Source organism: Dipodomys spectabilis, unplaced genomic scaffold (genome assembly GCF_019054845.1).
Source record: "Dipodomys spectabilis isolate Male_0828 unplaced genomic scaffold, ASM1905484v1 ptg000019l, whole genome shotgun sequence".
Classification (NCBI taxonomy): Eukaryota; Metazoa; Chordata; class Mammalia; order Rodentia; family Heteromyidae; genus Dipodomys; species Dipodomys spectabilis.
In genome coordinates this window covers 20,988,224-21,006,298 of record NW_024870696.1, presented here as the reverse complement: position 1 = coordinate 21,006,298, position 18,075 = coordinate 20,988,224, and the positions used below count along the sequence as shown (strand labels likewise).

At 42.1% G+C, this 18,075-nt stretch overlaps 1 protein-coding gene across 3 annotated transcripts in view; it reads right to left on the bottom strand.

The window, feature by feature from the left end:
- Marchf3 (membrane associated ring-CH-type finger 3) overlaps window positions 1-18,075 on the bottom strand; it is a 152,807-nt gene that overhangs the window by 9,438 nt on the left and 125,294 nt on the right. The gene's annotated exons all lie outside the window — the stretch shown is intronic.

The window sequence follows — 18,075 nt, the reverse complement described above, 5'->3', positions numbered from 1 at the left end:
TGGAGCTGCTGACTTTGGCCTTGAACTTTCAGAACCGTCAGCCTACGTGAAACTTTTCTTTATATATTACATGCCTCAGGTATTTTGTTTCATTCATGTGAAGGTAGCAGCTGAGGTATGTATGAGAAGTTTAGTCATGTGACCCTAGGAATGCGTGCAGAGATTTAGCCCAGCAGGTCTAGTTGCTCAGATCTGGCACATTCTCAGCAAAGGTCTGTTATTAGGACTGGCTCTGGACTGGTTCCTTTGAAAAGAGGTCATGGGACCCTAGCTGAAAAATGAACTAAAATAAAGAAGACTGAGGATGTGGCTCAAATGATCCTAGCAAGTGCCAGGCCCTGAGTTTAACCCCCAGTGTCATCTGTCTGCCTGCCTGCCTACCTGTCTGTCAGTCTGCCTGTCTGTCTGACCTGGATACCAAAACAATGTGTGTACACATTTCCATGAATTGCGGCTATATGCATGAGACTGCACTGGAAAAGGATACTGGGAAGCTAAGCAGCCTTGGCTCTGCACCTTCTCCCTATGCTACATAAATATAACGACTATACCAAGGCTTCTGAGTCTCCAGGAGTCCTTCCCATGACCCATAAAGCCTGAGGATGGTCTTGGAGACTGTCAACACAGAGTGAGATTCCTGACTTCATAGATTCAGTAACTCCCTTTGGTTGGCCTTGAAGACCCTGGTCCCCTTCACTTAGGACCACTTCATCTTGACCAAACCAACCCCAGAAAGGACCAGGAAAATCCATGCTTCCTGGAAGATTAAAGATGAAACTTTACAGTTAAAAGATGAGGAAAGGAGACAGAGATATTGTCCTTCCACTTGGGTAACCAATGGATAGCTGCTGAAATGTTTCTTTTAGGGTATTCTATGAGGGATCTCAATGTAATCCCATGCTTACACACCAATGCCAGGGTCCACTGGTAAGGAGGCTGGTGGATTTTCTTAGATTAGCATGAAAACAGGAGCCCAAGCAAATGACATTCCATCTCACTGGCTGAGGAGTTCCAAGTGGGAGAGAGGTCAAACATGAATGATGGGGTATGATGGGGTAACCTTGGTAGACTCTTTTTTTTTTTTTTTGGTGCTGATTCTGGGGCTTGAATTCAGGGCCTGGGAGCTGACTCTGAGCTTCTTTTTGTGCAAGGCTAGTGCTCTGCCACTTGAGCCACAGCTCCAGTTCTGGCTCTTTTTGGTAATTTGGTAGAGATATGGGTCTCCCAGGGTTTCCTGCTTGGACTGGCTTTGACCCACAATCCACTGATCTCAGCCTCCTGAGTAGCTAGGAGTACAGGTGTGAGCCACTGGCACCCAGCTGGACTCTGCTTTTGTCTTGTCCTTACCAATAAGAGTGGAACATATACCCAGCAGTGCTGTTTGCTAGACAGGAGTGCTGTGACTATGAAGGAGATGCCCCAGTGTATCTCAGTGTATCTTAGAAAGCCCTAGGTGGGAAGAGAATCCTGATGGGATGATAAGAGCGAGTAATGATGACTGAAAAAGAAGGGAAGGAAGTGTCAGGCTTGAGGGTAGAGAGAAACAGAAGAGGGAGAAAGAGCAAGCAAGTTGAAGAAGGTGTGGCAGAGGCTAACTATGTGAGCAGAGGAGTTTGTGGGAGGCTTTCTTGGGTGTTTGCCTCTGTCCCTAAGGCACCAGCTTCCAGGATAAAGACCTTAAAAATGGGCTGAAACAGTCTCTTCAATACTTGGTGTTGGGTAAACTGGACGCCCATGTAGAGAAGACAAAAATTAGATCCCTGTCAATATCAACTCAAAATAGATCAGACTTCAACATCAGACCTGAAACCCTGAAACTACTACAAGACAGAGTAAGAAAAACATTAGAACTTATTAGCATAGTCAGGAACTTTCTAAAGAGAATCCCAGAGGCACAGCAAATTGGAGAGACTTGACATATGGGATTACATCAAACTAAAAGGTTTCTGCCCAGCAAAGGACATAGTTACTAAACTAAATGGATAGCCAACAGACCATGTGAAGATCTCTACAAGTTATACACCTGACAAGGGCCTAATATCCACATATACAAGGAACTCAAGAAACTAATTCCCTCCCTTCAAGTTAATAATCCAATCTAATGGGCAAAGGAGTTAGAGACTTCTTAGAAGTAAAAGTAGGAATGGTCAATAAACACATAGGAAGTGCTCAACATCCCCCGCCATAAAGGGAATGCACATCAAAACAACACTGAGGTTCCATCGCACCCAGTAAGAATGGCCAGCATGGAGAATTCAGACAAAAACAAATGCTGTTGGGGATGCAGGGAAAGGGAACCCTATTGTGCTGCTGTGGTGTAAACTGGTACAACCACTCTGGAAGGAGGTTTAGAGATTCCTCAAAAAAAACTAAACATAGGCTGGGTGCTGGTGGCTCATGCCTATAATCCTAGCTACTCAGGAGACTGAGATCTGAGACTCATGGTTTGAAACCAGCCCAGGTAGGAAAGTCTGTGAGATTCTTATCTCCAATTAACTACCAGAAAAACAGAAGTGGTACTGTGGCTCCACTAGAATGCTAGCCTTGTGTGGGACAGTGCCCAGGTCTTGACTTTAAGCCCCATAACTGACAAAGAAACAAACAAAAACAAAAACAAAAAATCCCCTAAAAATAGTACTAATCTACGATCCAGTGATGCCACTCTTGGACATCTGCCTAGAGTATTGCAAGTCAGGATACTGTAAAGACAGTTGTACATCCATGTTCATTGCCATACTATTCATAATAGCCAAGTATAGAAATAGCCCAGATGCCCTATGAGCAAGAAAAGGTGGTACCTATATTCAATGGAATTTTACTCATCCATTTGAAAGAATAATATTTTGTCATTTGCAGGGAAATGAATGGATATAGAACAAATCATGGTAAGTGAAGTAAGCCAGGCTAAGAGACATAAATGGTGCATAGTTTCTCTCAATATGTGGAAGCTAGATATAAAATACAAACATGCATGATAATATGTACAAGGATCAATGCATTACTCACAAACAAACTGATTAAAGGATGGCATGGTTTGGGGAGGAATCCAAAGGTGTAACTCCTCTGAACACCTACCATACTGTTTCTAAAAATGAATACCAGGAAGTGGAAACGTGTTCTGGAGGAGGGCAAAGAAGTTAGGGAGGCTCAGGAATGGAGGGAGGAAGGGTGAGCCAGTGCAGTCATTTTATTCAATACGTAGCCTGAGGGTAGAGTCGAGAGGAGGTGAATAGGGGGAGGATGAAGGAAGCGCGGATATTCACCAAGAACCGTCGCACTTACATGGAATTGCATGACTTATGGAATTGTAACTCCTTTGTGTAACAACTTAACAATAATTAAAAAATGAGCTGAATACTGAAAGAAGTCAATCTCAGCTCAAAAGTGGACATAAATAAAAACATTCAGACTCAGGAAAGGGGAAACTCATTTGTGAATATAAATGCACCATTATAATTAAATATAAATTAATATAATTTTTATTATAATATTATAAATAATATTTAATATAAATAGCCAAATGATCAAGTGCAATATATTAGCCCGGCCATCTTAGACCTCTCAATAACTTCAAAGAAGCTCAGAGCATTAGCATTAACATTTCCTTGCCTAAATATTAGGAAGATCACTATGACAATAGAGAACAGAAATAGGTTATTATTATCCCAATTACTCAGCAAGGGTAAATGATTGCTTCAGGGGATTTAGCGGCTGAACTGAGAAGAGGGTCAAGATCTTATTACTGTGTGTGTGTGTGTGTGTGTGTGTGTGTGTGTGTGTGTGTGCGCAAGCATATATGTGTGCACTAGTACTGGGACTTGAATTCAAGGCAGGGCACTGTTCATTAGCTTTTTTGTTCAAGGCTAGTGCTCTACCATTTGAGCTCTACTTCCAGCTCTTTGGTGGTTAATTGGAGATAGTCTCATGGAAAGCTGGGTGCCGGTGGCTCACACCTGTAAGCCTAGTTACACAGGAGGCTGAGATCTGAAGATCATGGTTCAAAGCCAGCCTGGGCAGAAAAGTGCGTGAGACTCTCATCTCCAATTAACCACTAGAAAACCGGAAGTGGTGCTGTGACTCAAGCAGTAGAGTGCTCATCTTGAGCTGAAGAGTGCAGGGATAGCACCCAAGCCCAGAGTTCAAGACCCACCACCACCACCACCAAAAAAAAAGAGTCTCATGGACTTGGCTGCCTAAGCTGGCTTCAAGCCTCCTTCCTAAGATCTCAGACTCCCGAGTACACTAGGGTTACAGGCCTGAGCCACTGGCATCCTCTAGGGTCTGTGTACTCTTATTTTCACATGTTAGTAGTGAAATATTTGAAAATTAAAATTGTAAGACAACAGGTAGATAACATACTTGTCTATGTAGTTCTATGTGCATAGTTAACTTCCTGGACTGTAATTTCCCTTGCTTTTGCTTAAGAATTCTACACATATTTTATTAAAACTAATTTATTACTTTATTTATCTCTGTGGTTGTTTACATTGCCTAATGCTATAATTCAGAGTTGGAAGGAGGTAATTACAAATCAGTATTTACTCTGATGTAAAACAAATGCACAGGGCCTGGGGTGTAGCTCAGTGGTAGACTGAATGAATTCTATGTATGATGCCCTGGTTCAATCCTCAGTATTCCCATTAAAATAACTTCATAAAGAGCAAAATAAACATGCAAAATAGAAATACTTGTTTCCAGTTTCATCATTTTTTAAAAATTTTTTGCTAGTCCTAGGGTTGAACTTGGCCTGTGTGCTGTCCCTGAGCTTTTTCAGCTCAAGAATAATCTTCTACCACTTGAGCCACAGCTCCACTCTGGCTCTTTGGATGATTCATTGGAGATGAGTCTTATGGACTCTCCGCTTAGGCTGGCTTTGTACCATGATCCTCAGATCTCAGCCTCCTGAGTAGCTAGGATTACAGCTATTCACCAGATATTGGTGAATACCTGGATCAGTTTCATCCTTTTAAATTATAATGTGATCTTCTGAGGATTTCCCAGGCTGCTTTATATATCCACAGTCACCCCCCTGCCTACATTCTACCATATTAACAATATTTTGGGGAGGCCAAGCCTCTTGGTGTTGTTTGTATTTAGGTAGGGCTCCCTCAGTACTATTATGTAAAATCTATCTTCTGTCAAACCCCAAGTGTTGCTTATTTCTCAGACAAATGCAGGCCTCTGGGCAAGAACATCCCTGGTCATCTACCACCAAGAGACAAAATTTGCCCTGAGCCAATGAAGGGCCACTGCCAAAATACCTAAACACATTCAGAAAGGGTGTTTACTTAAGTACAGAAAGTCTGATTATAGTTCAAATTCCCTACAATATGGAACAGCCTAAAATTATGCAACTGACTTAAAATAGAATACCATAGAGTAATTTCAGGTAATCCTGTACATTTTCTATTTATCAAACATGATATATTGCTGAACAGCAAAAAGAAATTCTGGACAGAATGTATTCTATGGTTCCTATATAGGTAGTCTATAATAACACAGACAGAGAAATTGACATTTATAAATATAGCATATTTACGTAGGCAAAGACTAGATGGACACTTGGCAAAACAAAACAATGGCTTGTTTTGGTAGGAAAATTATGAGTGGTTCTTTTTTATTGGGGGGGGGTGGTCCAGTCATGGGGCCTGAACTCTGGGCCTGGGCGCTGTCCCTCAGCTCTTCAGCTCAAGGCTAGTGCTCTACCACTTGAGCCACAGCTCCACTTCCAGCTTTTTTCTTTTTGCTTATGTGGTGCTGAGGAATCGAACCCAGGGCCTCAGGCATGCAAGGCAAGTGCTCTACCACTGAGCCACCTTCCCAGCCCATGAGTGGTTCTTAAAGTGTTTTGTGTGGATTTTTCTTTTTTTCTAAAGTGGGCATGGATCATTTGTAAAAATAAGTGAATAAACAGTGTATATAACACACCTACCATATACACACATGTGCACACAAACATACACACACTGGTGTCTAGCTACTATCAGAGCAAATGGGGGCAGTAAAAACACTTCTCAAAGGGTCACTGAGGCAAGCTCAGTGCCGGGAGGTTGGAGTTTATCTTACTGAATTCATCTCATGGAGTCTTCTCAACAATCCTGTGAATTCTCATTTCAGAGTTCAGATACTGGGGAGCAGAAAGTTTGCTAAACTAAGGCAAGAGAGCGAGTGGGGGCAGTTAGAGGTGCGTCTCAATCCAGTCGTCTTCTGTTCCTTTCCTTCCATATTAACCTTTGCCTTTTGAATGAGCTTGTGATTGTGAGTGTGAGTGCATGCCCATGTGTGTGCTAGCCTTTTGTGGATTCACATAGGTGCTCTCTTCTTGGAGCTGAATGTTTCTTTGGAGGGCTAGGGTGTTTTCATGATAATTTCACAACATTTTGTTAGGCTGCTGCTCTATTGTGTGATAATTCTTTTACCTAAGAAATGAGGTCCAATTTCTGGGCATTTGATCTTAGATACATTATCAAGCATTGTACCCTATTTCATAACAGACAAAAGGTTGATCTCCTCAATTACTGTTCTATTATATGGCTAACTCATGTATCTTTTGACTCTGTCATCAGTTACACGCATCACACATTGTGAATACTATATGTCTTTTGTGGTGGTGCCTCATTCAAGTGACCAGTGAAAGTAAGGAAGGGCAGGTGCAGCAAAAGGCAGCCTTGTCTGTGTGTGCATCTTCCTGCTGACCCTCACTGGTACAGCAGTGCTAATACAGTGCCTATCATGTACGACAATAGCTTGTCTTTCTCAAACCTTCCTATTTGCTAAGCATTATCTTGTGTGTGTATGGGGGGGGGGGAGTTGGACGCAGGGCCTAGGCACTGTCCCTGAGCTTTGTTTTTGCTCAAGGCAGAGGCTCTACCACTTGAACCACAGCTCCACTTTCCACTATTTGCTGGTAGAGTGAAGATAAGAGTATGGATTTTCCAGCATGGGTTAGTGTGAAACTGTGATTCTCAAATCTCCATCTCCTGAGTAGCTAGGATTACAGGCATGAGCTACCAGCACCTGGCTCCAAGCATTAGCTTGTAGAATGTCATAACTTATTCATGCTTTCTTTTTTTAAAGTTACCTTTATTATTACATTTATATTCATCAGGTAATAAGTACATTTCCTTTCAAACAGTGTCATCTGCTCCTTCATTCTCTCCCATTCCCTCCCTCCCACCTCCACCCAGGAGTTGTATAGTTCACTTTTGTCAATGTGTTCATGCTTTCTTAACAGCCATTATTAACAATACGATTTTATAGATAGGGAAAAGGATGCACAGGGAAGGCAACTCATTTGTAAAAGATTGCTCTTGGCTTTGGTCTGGGTAGTGTAGCTCCAAAACTGGTATTGCTAACCAGTGTACTTTTTCCTTCCTTCCTTCCTTCCTTCTTTCCTTCCTTCCTTCCTTCCTTCCTTCCTTCCTTCCTTCCTTCCTTCCTTCCTTCCTTCCTTCCTTTCTTCCTTCCTTCCTGCCTTCCTTCCTACCCTCTCTCCCTCTTTCATTTCATTTCTTTCTTTCCTTCTTCTGTTCATGCCTGATCTGATACTGAAATTCAGGACCTGAGCACTGTCCCTTAGCTTTTTTTTTTTTAACTCAAGGTTGATGCTCTACCAACTGAACCACAGCTCTACTTCCCACTTTTTGCTGGCTCATAGAAGTCTATAGACTTTTCTGCTTGGGCTAGCTTCAAACTGTGATCCCCAGATCTTAGCTTCATAAACAGCTAGGTTTACAGGCATGAGCCACCAGTGTCTGGCTTATATTATTTTTAATAGAACATGGCAGAGGCTGGGTGGCGGGTGTGTGTGTGTGTGTGTGTGGAGAAGATAACTATTTCTTAACAGTTCTCGCCAGTACAAGAAAGGATATTTACTTAATGAAGTTCCTTCAGTATGAGATACCAATTAATTCATCCTGCCACATCTGGATATTGTTTGCAGCAAAAATACCACTATTGGAGAGCTATTGGCTTAACCTTAGTCCTCAGCTTATACTTGGTGGTTAAGTAGTCTATTTTAGAAACCAAGGCCAGTGATTGAGAAGCGTTCCCCTGGCAGCCCTACCCATGGGGCTGCCAGGGGCTCTGTGGCAGCTAGGGGGTATCCTTCCTGCTTCTTGTTCTCTGGTTCCATCAAAAACACGAAGTAGACAAAGAGCATGCTGTTAAAATTCCCAGTAGTGACCTGTCTATTTTTCTGTGACTTATTCCTAACCACCAGGTTGATCTATTCTTGGAAAAAAGTTCAACCAACAACACACTAAGGAGAAACTCCACTGTAATTAGCAGTGTGGGGCTGAGACAGAGGAGGGAATGAAGTAGCAGACTACCACCCATGACACCATGACTGGACATGAGCAGCCCTTGTGGCTTTATCTGTGGGTTTGATTTAATTACAGCATCAATATGTTAAATCCCTGACTAGAAGGTAAGAGCACAAGGGTGTGATGCTGCAGGACATTAGCTTCTGTCTTCCTGACTCTGAGTTAATTGGCTTTAGTCCAAGGTAGATGGGACACCCCACAGGCCAACTGTCCACCAGAACCAGACTGCATTCTTTTGGCTTAATAATTCTCCTTGACCATACTCTTCCCATGCAGCTCCTTATTGAGAAACCATTACAAGAATGAAAGAAATGGATAGGAGGGAAATCATGTCAAATTTTGGAACTGGAATTAAAGCAAGTTCTCACAATATTGACTCACCTGGCTTTCTCTGAGCACCTTTGCTGACTCTGATGGCCAGTAGAGTTATTAACCAACCATTTGCCTTATTTGAGATGAGTCTTATTCTGGAAGCCTAGACTATTCTGCACTGAATTGACTCACTTGTCTGTGGAGATGGAATGTGGAAGGGGAAGGGTAATGGTCAGGGGGTGACAGGGAACACACGTGTGTGTGTGTGTGTGTGTGTGTGTGTGTGTGTGTGTGTGTGTGTGTGTGTGTGCTTGAATCATGACCTGGGTGCTGTCTCTGAGGGTTTTTTTTTTTTTTTTTTTGGTTAACCGTAGCACTCTATCACTTGAGCCAAAGCTCTACTTTTGTCTTTTTGGTGGTTAATTGGAAATAAGAGTCTCATGATCTTTCCTGCCCTGATCTCAGCCTCCTGAACAGCTAGGACTGTATGATTTAAAACTGAAATGAAATCCATGCTTCTCAGAGAACAAAGTCAAACAAACGCCCATCTGTCTTTAAGTGTCTGAACGCTGCATTCTGCCCAGGAGTCTCTGGGGTGCTGGAGCCACACAGGACCCTTACCAGAGGACTGACTCATGTCTTGATGTCTCCCCAAGTTTCCAGATGCAATATTCAATACCACAACATACAGAGAAATAGAAATTTCTAACTGCATTTGTCTAACACAGAACCACCCCTCCCAATCCTTTATTTCTAATTCTTCTCCCTATCAGCCAATGCCTCTCTCTCCTTGGTGCTTGGCCATCCTGTTTCCTTTCGCTGTCCACAGGCTTTCAGCGAGCCCTCCTGGGACTGCCTCCAACTACACACTTCTCCCCATTTCCAGTCTGGCTCACCATCATCTCTTGTCTGGAGGCAACAGCCTCTCTGTTCCCACTCTGGTCACCCTACAGTCTAGTCTCCAAACAACTGACAGAGACAACTTGCAGAAATATAAAGCAAATCATGTTGCTTTCTTGGCTCTAAATTCTCCCATGTATAGAATGAAGCCCGATCCCTTTGGAAATAAAGGGCCTGACTTCATCCCTTCCCTCCTCTGAGTGGGTCTCCTAATAGCTGCCCCTTTATTTTCAGTGTTTACAAACGAAGGCTGTCTCCTCAACATGTAAGTCTCAGCTCAAAGACTCCTTTTCACTGGAAATGTCCCTTACCCCTGTGAGCATTCCCCAGCTGCATTTTGTGCAGGGTGTAGACTACTCTCGGAAAGGATGCCACTTCTGTTTTTGTGTCCCTGTACGGCTAACCCGGTTCAAGGAAAGCTGCTTGATGGGGGGGACTTTGTTCTTAATTCTTCCGTGCCTTGACCTAAGCACAGAGCTGGAACACAGTGGACGCTCAATCAAAATAATCACACGACTGAGTTGCCCGTAGGCTTGACCAGGAATGATCTTACAGTATTAGTTAGACTAATTAAATGGACTAGGAAGCAGAAATTGTGCTGGTGTGTGAACACTAGGTTGTCAAGTTCATTGCTTTTAGCCTAGACTTAGAGCCAAGAACTAGATCTATGCATTGTTGCTGCAAGACGAAAAACGTGTAGCTTTTATTCAAGCTCTTTTGCCAAGGTAAAAATGACCGTGGAACATTATTTATTCTTCTGTAGGTCATGAAATAACATGAGACATCGAACAGATTATTCAAGGACTTTTGTACTAGTTTAGATACAATTACTTTTTTTTTTCCCAGAAGAAAATCACCTTGAAATATTTGAGAAGTATACACAATACCAAATGTCCACCTTAGAAATCACACAAATCTGGTTTAACAAAAATTTTATATTGAATATCTATCATGTGCCAGAGAGTTTCATGAAATTTAACAATGCCAGGTGGTGGTTTCATTACCAGTTCGAAACAGGATGTTAAGGCTCAGTGTGGTTAAGTTACTTCTTCAAGGTCATGTGATGGAGGAGCCAATGTTTGAAACTTTCTGCCTAAGACTTTTTTTTCCTTTTCTTTTTTGTTAAAAAGTATGTTAAATGTTTAAAAGGGTTTCGTCATGGTGTCTCACACATGCATATACCAAACTTTAGACTGTTTGATTGTAGGACTATGCATACACACATGTGTGTGTACACACAATACCATATGTGCATACATACACACACATATGGTCTAGTGTCCATATCAGCTTAATAGTCTTTCAGCAATTTTCCTTTAGCATGCTTTCGCACTGAAATCTTGACCTGAATATATGTGTGTGTATGTGTGTGTGTGTGTGTGTGTGTGTGTGTGTGTGTGTGTGTGTGTGTGTGTGTGTGTGTGTGTGTGTGCCAGTACTGGGGCTTGAATTTAGGGCCTGGCACTGTCACTTCCTTTTTTTTTTTTTCACTTAAGACTGGTATTCTACTATTTGAGCCACAGATCCACTTCCAGCTTTTTTCTGGCTAATTGGCACTAAGAGTCTCATGGGCTTTCTTCGTGTTTTTCAGATTTCAGCCTCTTGAATAGGTGGGATGGATTTATAGGCAGTGTTTGGCGTTGGTCCTGATTTTTATCTACTCCCATGGAGGATGAAGCTGGAGAAGCAGCACTGGGCAGGGGATAAGGCTCAGGCTTGGAAGCAGGGGACAGGACACAGCTTGTAGTTTTCCCAAGGCAGTGTGGTTATCTCACTGCATGTGAAAGTGGGAGTCCCCCTGGATGGAGTAGGGAAGGTATAACTTTGAACAGAGTGGTGAAGGACTCCCTAATTGTCAGAGCAGCACTACAGAACGATTAAGTTCCAGCTTCAGTTCAGAACAGCAGCATCCACTAAAAGTATGAGATCATCTGTCAGGCAACCTCCTCTGAGCTCCAGGCTGTGTCTCCAGAGACTTACTTGATGTCTCCCAAGTGGACAACAAACAGCTTAAACTTTACAAGGCCCAAATGGAACACTGGATCCACCACCTGCCACCCCCAACTCTCCAATAAACCTCGTCCTCTGCCAGACTGAGCCACATTAGCATGTAGCAACCAATATCTGTGGGGTTTTAAAAATTATTTCTGCCAGTCCTGGGCACTGTCCCTGAGCTTCTTTTGCTCAAGGCTAGCACTGTTATCACTTGAGCCACAGCACCACTTCTGTGTATGTGGTACTGAGGAATCAAACCCAGGGCTTCATGCATGCCAGGGAAGCACTCTCCTACTAAGCCAAATCGGTGGTTCTTTAAATCAGTGTAGTTCCATCTTCATTTCTCTGTTGACCTGTTCCTCTACCTCCACTGACCATCTATCAGCCACTCCTTTCATATTCCAAGGTCCCTTCTATTTCTCTACTTTTCTCTCTTTCTTTCTTCTCTCTCTCTCTCTCTCTCTCTTTCGGACCCAGTCTTACTAAGTAGTTCAGGGTGGTCTAGGACTCTCTCTGTAACTCAGGTTGGCCTCAGAAACACATACTCATATTTCTGGTTGTCTCAGCCCCCTAAAGGCTCAGGGTACAGGTGTATGCTATCACGCCCCATGTTTTAGGCATCACTGCTCCCAAGTCCCTCACGTCTTTCCTCTGAGCCATGCAACACCCTCCTCACTTTTTTCTCTTTCATTCCTGTAATACTAAAAGTCCATTTCTATAAAGCAGCACAATCATACCACTTTTCTTTCCTAAAATTCCACATTGTCTACAGAGCTCTGCACCATGTGGCCTTAGGTATTTTTGGTACCTTGGGAGTCCACAGACCTCTAATGGATCCATGGGAAAATTCACAGGATATACAGGCTATGTGACTTTGGAGGGAGGGGATAACATCTTTAAAAATTGTTGTTGTTGTTGTTGTTTGTGGGGCTTGAACTCTGGGCCCGGGCGCTGTCCCTGAGATTTTCACCTCAAGGCAAGCACTGTACCACTTGAGCCACAGTGTTTTCTGGTGGTTAATTGGAGTTAAGGGTCTCATGGACTTTCCTGCCTGGGCTGGCTTTGAATTGTGATCCTCAGATCTCAGCCTCCTGAGTAGATAGGATGACAGGCCACAAATGCCCAGCATAAATAAATTCTTTTTAGTTGAAGGTGATCACTCCATTATGTTATATAGGTAGTCTCAGTGGCATGAGCAGTATCTGTGACTGTCATCAACAGAAAAATCACAGACACTTTAGAGTATAGTATAACTGCTGCCGATATTTTGAATATTGCCACTTCAATGGTAATTATTAGATCCACTTTAGAATGATGTGCTAATAAAGAAGCACTTACATTCTATATTGCAACTTTGTCTTTTAATGTAATTCACTTCCTTTGTATTTTTTTTTTTTTTTTTTGGGTCAGCTGAGGGGCTTGAAATCTGGGTCTGGGCACTGTCCCTGAGTTCTTCAGCTTAAGGGCAAACCACTCTACCACTCGAGCCACAGCACCACTTCTGGTTTTCTGGTGGCTAACTGGAGATAAGGATCTCATGGACTTTCCTGCCTGCGCTGGCTTTGAACCTCAACCCTCAGATCTCAGCTTCCTGAGTAGCTAGAATTACAGAAGTGAGCACCAGTGCCCGGCTTCCTTTGCATTCTTATGTATTTTTTAAAATGCAATAAAAAACCTAGGGCTTCCACAGAGCTCCAGAGGATCCACGACAGAAAGGTTCAGGCATCTCAAGTCCAGCTCCTGGATTCTCATGCTCTCTGGGCAGTGTTTCTTCCTGTTTCGTTAATACCAAACCAGTTCTTGTCTTCGGCCTAAGGGGTGGCCAACCCTTTGCCCAGATGCCTTCATGCATGCCTGGCTCCTTCTCATTCGTGGTTTATACCTCCACTCACCACCATTCTTCAGTGGGGCCTTCCCAAACCTCCATACACATCCTCACCCAGGCATCCAGTACCCTAGGAGCTTGAAGCCAGCTTTGCTTTACTTTCTTGTTTATTCTATGCCTTTCTTCTGAGCAGGTAAGCTCTCTTACAACATGACATTCATGTGGCCTGTCCACAGCTACATCCCAGTTCCTAAAATATCTATACTTTGTAAATATTAGCTGAAGGAGTAAACAAATTCTTTCAAACCATAGAACTGCTTTGGGCAGAATTTAGATAAATATAACAGAGCTACCGACATACAGAAGATGATTCACCCAGAATCTTCTCATCTAGTTCACTACAGTACATTTTGCTCTGTGCACGTTTGTAGGAGTTGCTCTGGCATTCACAGCTGGGATTTGGCTGAATTGTAAGTCATATTCAAGGACATTCAGGAGATTTGTGACACTCCCTGGAGAAAGTAGGCCAATAAGCTAATTAATGGGCTATAAGGTGCTATAAATTTTATATTTGTGTCTGGGACATTTTAGTTTGGCCCTTGTGCTACATTCTCCTCCTCTTCCTCCTCGTTCTCTTCTTCCTCCTCTCCTCTTGTCTTCTTCCTTCTCCTCCTCCTTCTCCTCCTCCCCCTCCGCCTCCCCCTCCTCTTCCTCTCCCCCTCCCCCTTCCTCCTCTTTTGACATAGACATAAGTCAGGCTGGCCTGCAACTTGTGATCCTCTAAACTCTTCCTCCTTCCTGTCTGTATAGGTGAGCTCCATTACAACCAGCGGCCACACACATTTATACTAATGGTTCCAAAATTCCCAAAGATAAGATTAGTAGCATAGCAGGATCAGATGAAAAAAAAAATTATGTTCAGTTGCAACTTCAGATATAAGCAAAACATGAATCATCTCAAATTATTTTATATCATCTGAAGTATAAGAAGATACTGTAGAATTACATGGCATATGTGATCAATGTAAAGCCAGAAACATAAGAGGACATAAACAATCAAACCATTAAGAGGGGATGGAGAACAAGAAAATACAATTTCCAGAAGAAATAGCTAATAAGATACACAGTACCAAAAAACTGAAATTATTTACTTTGGAAATAATTGATTCATACTGTGTCATTTAAAAAAAATTAATGATGCAGTCTCCCTATGTAGTCCAGGCTGGCCTTGAACTTGTGATCCTCCTTTCTCAGCCTCCTGAATGCTAGAATAACAGGTATGATCCATACCAAATCCAACTTGTGTAGTATCTTATTTTTTGGCAGACTGAGGTTTGAACTCAGTGCCTCATGCTTGCCAGACAGGCACTCAGGCACTGTACTATTGTGTGGTACTTTAGAAACTCAGCCTCCATTTCTCTAATACTTTCTTTGCTTTTCCTTGGTTCTCATTGCCCTCTAGATTGTAAGGTTGACAGTACTAATGCCCTCTCTGCTCCCCTGTTGTTAGATTCCAGCTGTCTATGCTTTTGAATAATTACTTCCCACAGAAGCAAACATTAAGGGGTGAAGGTACCAGGATCGTACAGAAATAAGAGCCTAAACTGGAATATAGGAGAAAGAGGAGAATTCAATGCTCTGTTGTCCAAAAATGACATAGGTATTTAGGAGGAACTGGCTAACCTTGCTGGCATTAGACACGCCCTAGCCTACAATGGGGTTGGAACCGCCCAAAGGTTCACTTGAGGAGAGCAGGGAAGGGGAAGGGAAAAGGAAGGGAAGGAAAAGGAAAGAGAAAGGAAGATGGTGAATTGCGATCATGATGGTACCTTATTTTCCTTGAATTTCAAAGAAAGCCGATCATCATACAAGAAATTTGGAATACGTATGCATTTCAATGTTCACAATGTCTAAGCTGCTCATTACCTTTAAGATTTCAGATGTGCCTTTCATTCACTTCACCAAATCTAGATTAAAGAGTTCTCACTTTGTGTCCATCCCTTTACCTTCAATGGGCCCCTGGACTTCTTGGATATTCTTTACTGTTATCTGAGACTCAGAGCAAGGCAAAAAGCATTGTTCTGGAATATTTTCCTATGGTGTCTTGGGATACTCTTTGATCCAGTCTAAATTGTCAAGTTTTGATGAATTTGAGAAGATTTGATTGCCTTCTGAGAACCACCATTTCTGCTTAGCCCCTAACCACCCCCAAAATTAAAAAGAACGAAAGTAGGGCACAAAATGTGAGATTAAAAAGATGAAATCTAGGATAGAGTATTGTAGAATAAGAACATAACTAAATTACTAGGCTTAAAGGGGAAAAAGGACTCATACTGAGCAAGGCTGGCAAAGGTTTAGATAATATAAAAAAAATCAATGTACCAATGATTTCCACAAAATAGGAGAGTAAAAAGTAGACAGGCTTCCATCATTTGAACTGTGACAGGGAGAAAGTCAAGTTCCGAGAGGGGCGGAAACCACTGGTCTCCAGCACCAGATTCCTAATTTTTAAAGTGCCTTTTTTTATGAACAGGAGGGCATTAAAGTGTCCAAAACAGTAGTACAGCTAAGGCCTCAGGAAATGACAACCAGTAGGAACAGGAAAGGAGGGGAGGGTATGTGAAACAAATAGGAGAAATCATAAACTTTATAAAAGGTATAGCTATAGCAAGGAAAGCTAAGATAAATTTCCTATAAAATCTAGACCTGACCTTGCAAATGTTATGCTATGTCAAAGAAGCCATTCATATGAAATTGCTGAACAGGTAAACTGATAGAGATTGAAAATAGATTAGTGGTTGCTCAGGCTGGGTACAGGGCAGGGATGGAAGACTTCAGAATGGAGGCTGAGGTATGTGAAGATTCTTTTTGAGGTGATATAAATGATCTAAAGTCGATTTTGTTGATGGTTATAGAACCATAAACTAAGTGCTACTGAATCAGTTCATACTAAATGGAGAATAATTGTATGTGAGTTATAGCTTGATAAAAGGCTGAGGGGTGTGGTAGAACATCCCAAGTGGTAGAACACCTATTTAGCAAGTAAGAGGTACAGAATTCAAAATCCCAGTATCTCCACCCCTCATATCTCAATAACTCTGTTTAAAAATTCTGAGACTAGGGGCTAGGAATGTGGCTCAGTGGTAGAGTGCTTGCCTTGCATGCATGAGGCCCTGGGTTTAATTCCTCAGCACCACATAAATAGAAAAAACCGGAAGTGGAGCTGTGGCTCAAGTGGTAGACGCTAGCCTTGAGCTGAAGAGCTCAGGGATGGCACACAGACCCAGAGTTCAGGAATGGCTCAAGTGACAAAGAGTGTTTGCTAGTAAACATAAACCAGAGTTCAATCCTCACAACCACAAAAAATAAAAAGGAATAAAAATTAGACTAGAATATTCGTTGTTAAAAACATCTGAAGTTCCTACAATAAATTTCCCTAAAGAAACCTTTCATTTTGCATAAATTCCATTATATGTGTTAGGCTATATTTTTATTCAGATATACAACAGACACATCTGTATACATGTATTTATTCTGTCAAGTGAATGACTTCTGGGATTTAACATTAAAATCATAAATGTTAAGCAGATGAGCTAATGTTAGAAAAGCATGGGAGCCATTTCTTAACCTATCTTGTAGGACTTTTCTCCCATCCCCACTAGGTATGTAATATACACAGCAAGTGAGTGGAAGTGGGCAGACAGTGTAGAGGAACTACATGATTTTTCTACCATATAGTGACAATTTTCCCTTCATCTCCCAATTTCTGCTTTTACTGATTCTTCCCTGATTGAAGTATTTAGATGTCTATAAATTCTATTTTACAACTTTCCTGCTGTGTCTACTAGCCAGCATTTTGTATAAACTCTATTAGTCATTTTCCCTCAGAACCTAAAGAGATTTTGAACCCTACTACTTGTTCCAACTTCCTATTTTTAATAGCATTGCTGGAGGTGAAGTCATGACAGAATAGAGTTTACTTTTCTTTCTTTTACTCTGACTTTACTCTTCACAAACAGATCCTTTTACATGTTTATACATGACATATATAAGAATTAAACTTATTTTTTTCAAATTTTAAGCCAAACGCTTAAAATCCTTCCCCCCCCCCCTTTTTTTTTTTGTTGGTCGTGGGGCTTGAACTCTGGGCCTGGGTGCTGTCCCTCAGCTCTTCAGCTCAAGGCGAGCGCTCTACCACTTGAGCTACAGCGCCACTTCCGGTTTTCTGGTGGTTTATTGGAGATAGGAGTCTCACGGTCTCTCCTGCCCGGGCTGGCTTTGAACCGCGATCCTCAGATCTCAGCCTCCTGAGTAGCTAGGATTACAGGCATGAGCCACCAGCGCCCGGCTCCCTTTCTTTTATGATATTCACACACATCACAATTCTCTGCTAATATATTCACTACAGTTCAAATATATCCTTTTGTCATTTCCTTGAATTATTTGTATAATTGTAATTTATATAACTGTAATGAGGAGTTTTTTTTGTACTGATATGGGGCTTGAACTCAGGGCCTCTCACTTTTGCTTAGCTTTTTTAATTCAAGTCTGGCTCTCTATCATTTGAGCAACACCTCCCCTTCCAGCTTTTTGCTGGCTAAATGGCAGTAAGAGTCTCATGGATCTGTTTGCCCAGGGTGGATTCAAGCTTCTGTTCTCAGATCTCTGCCTCCTGAGTGGCTAGAATTAGAGGCCTGAGCCACTGGCACCAAGTAAGAA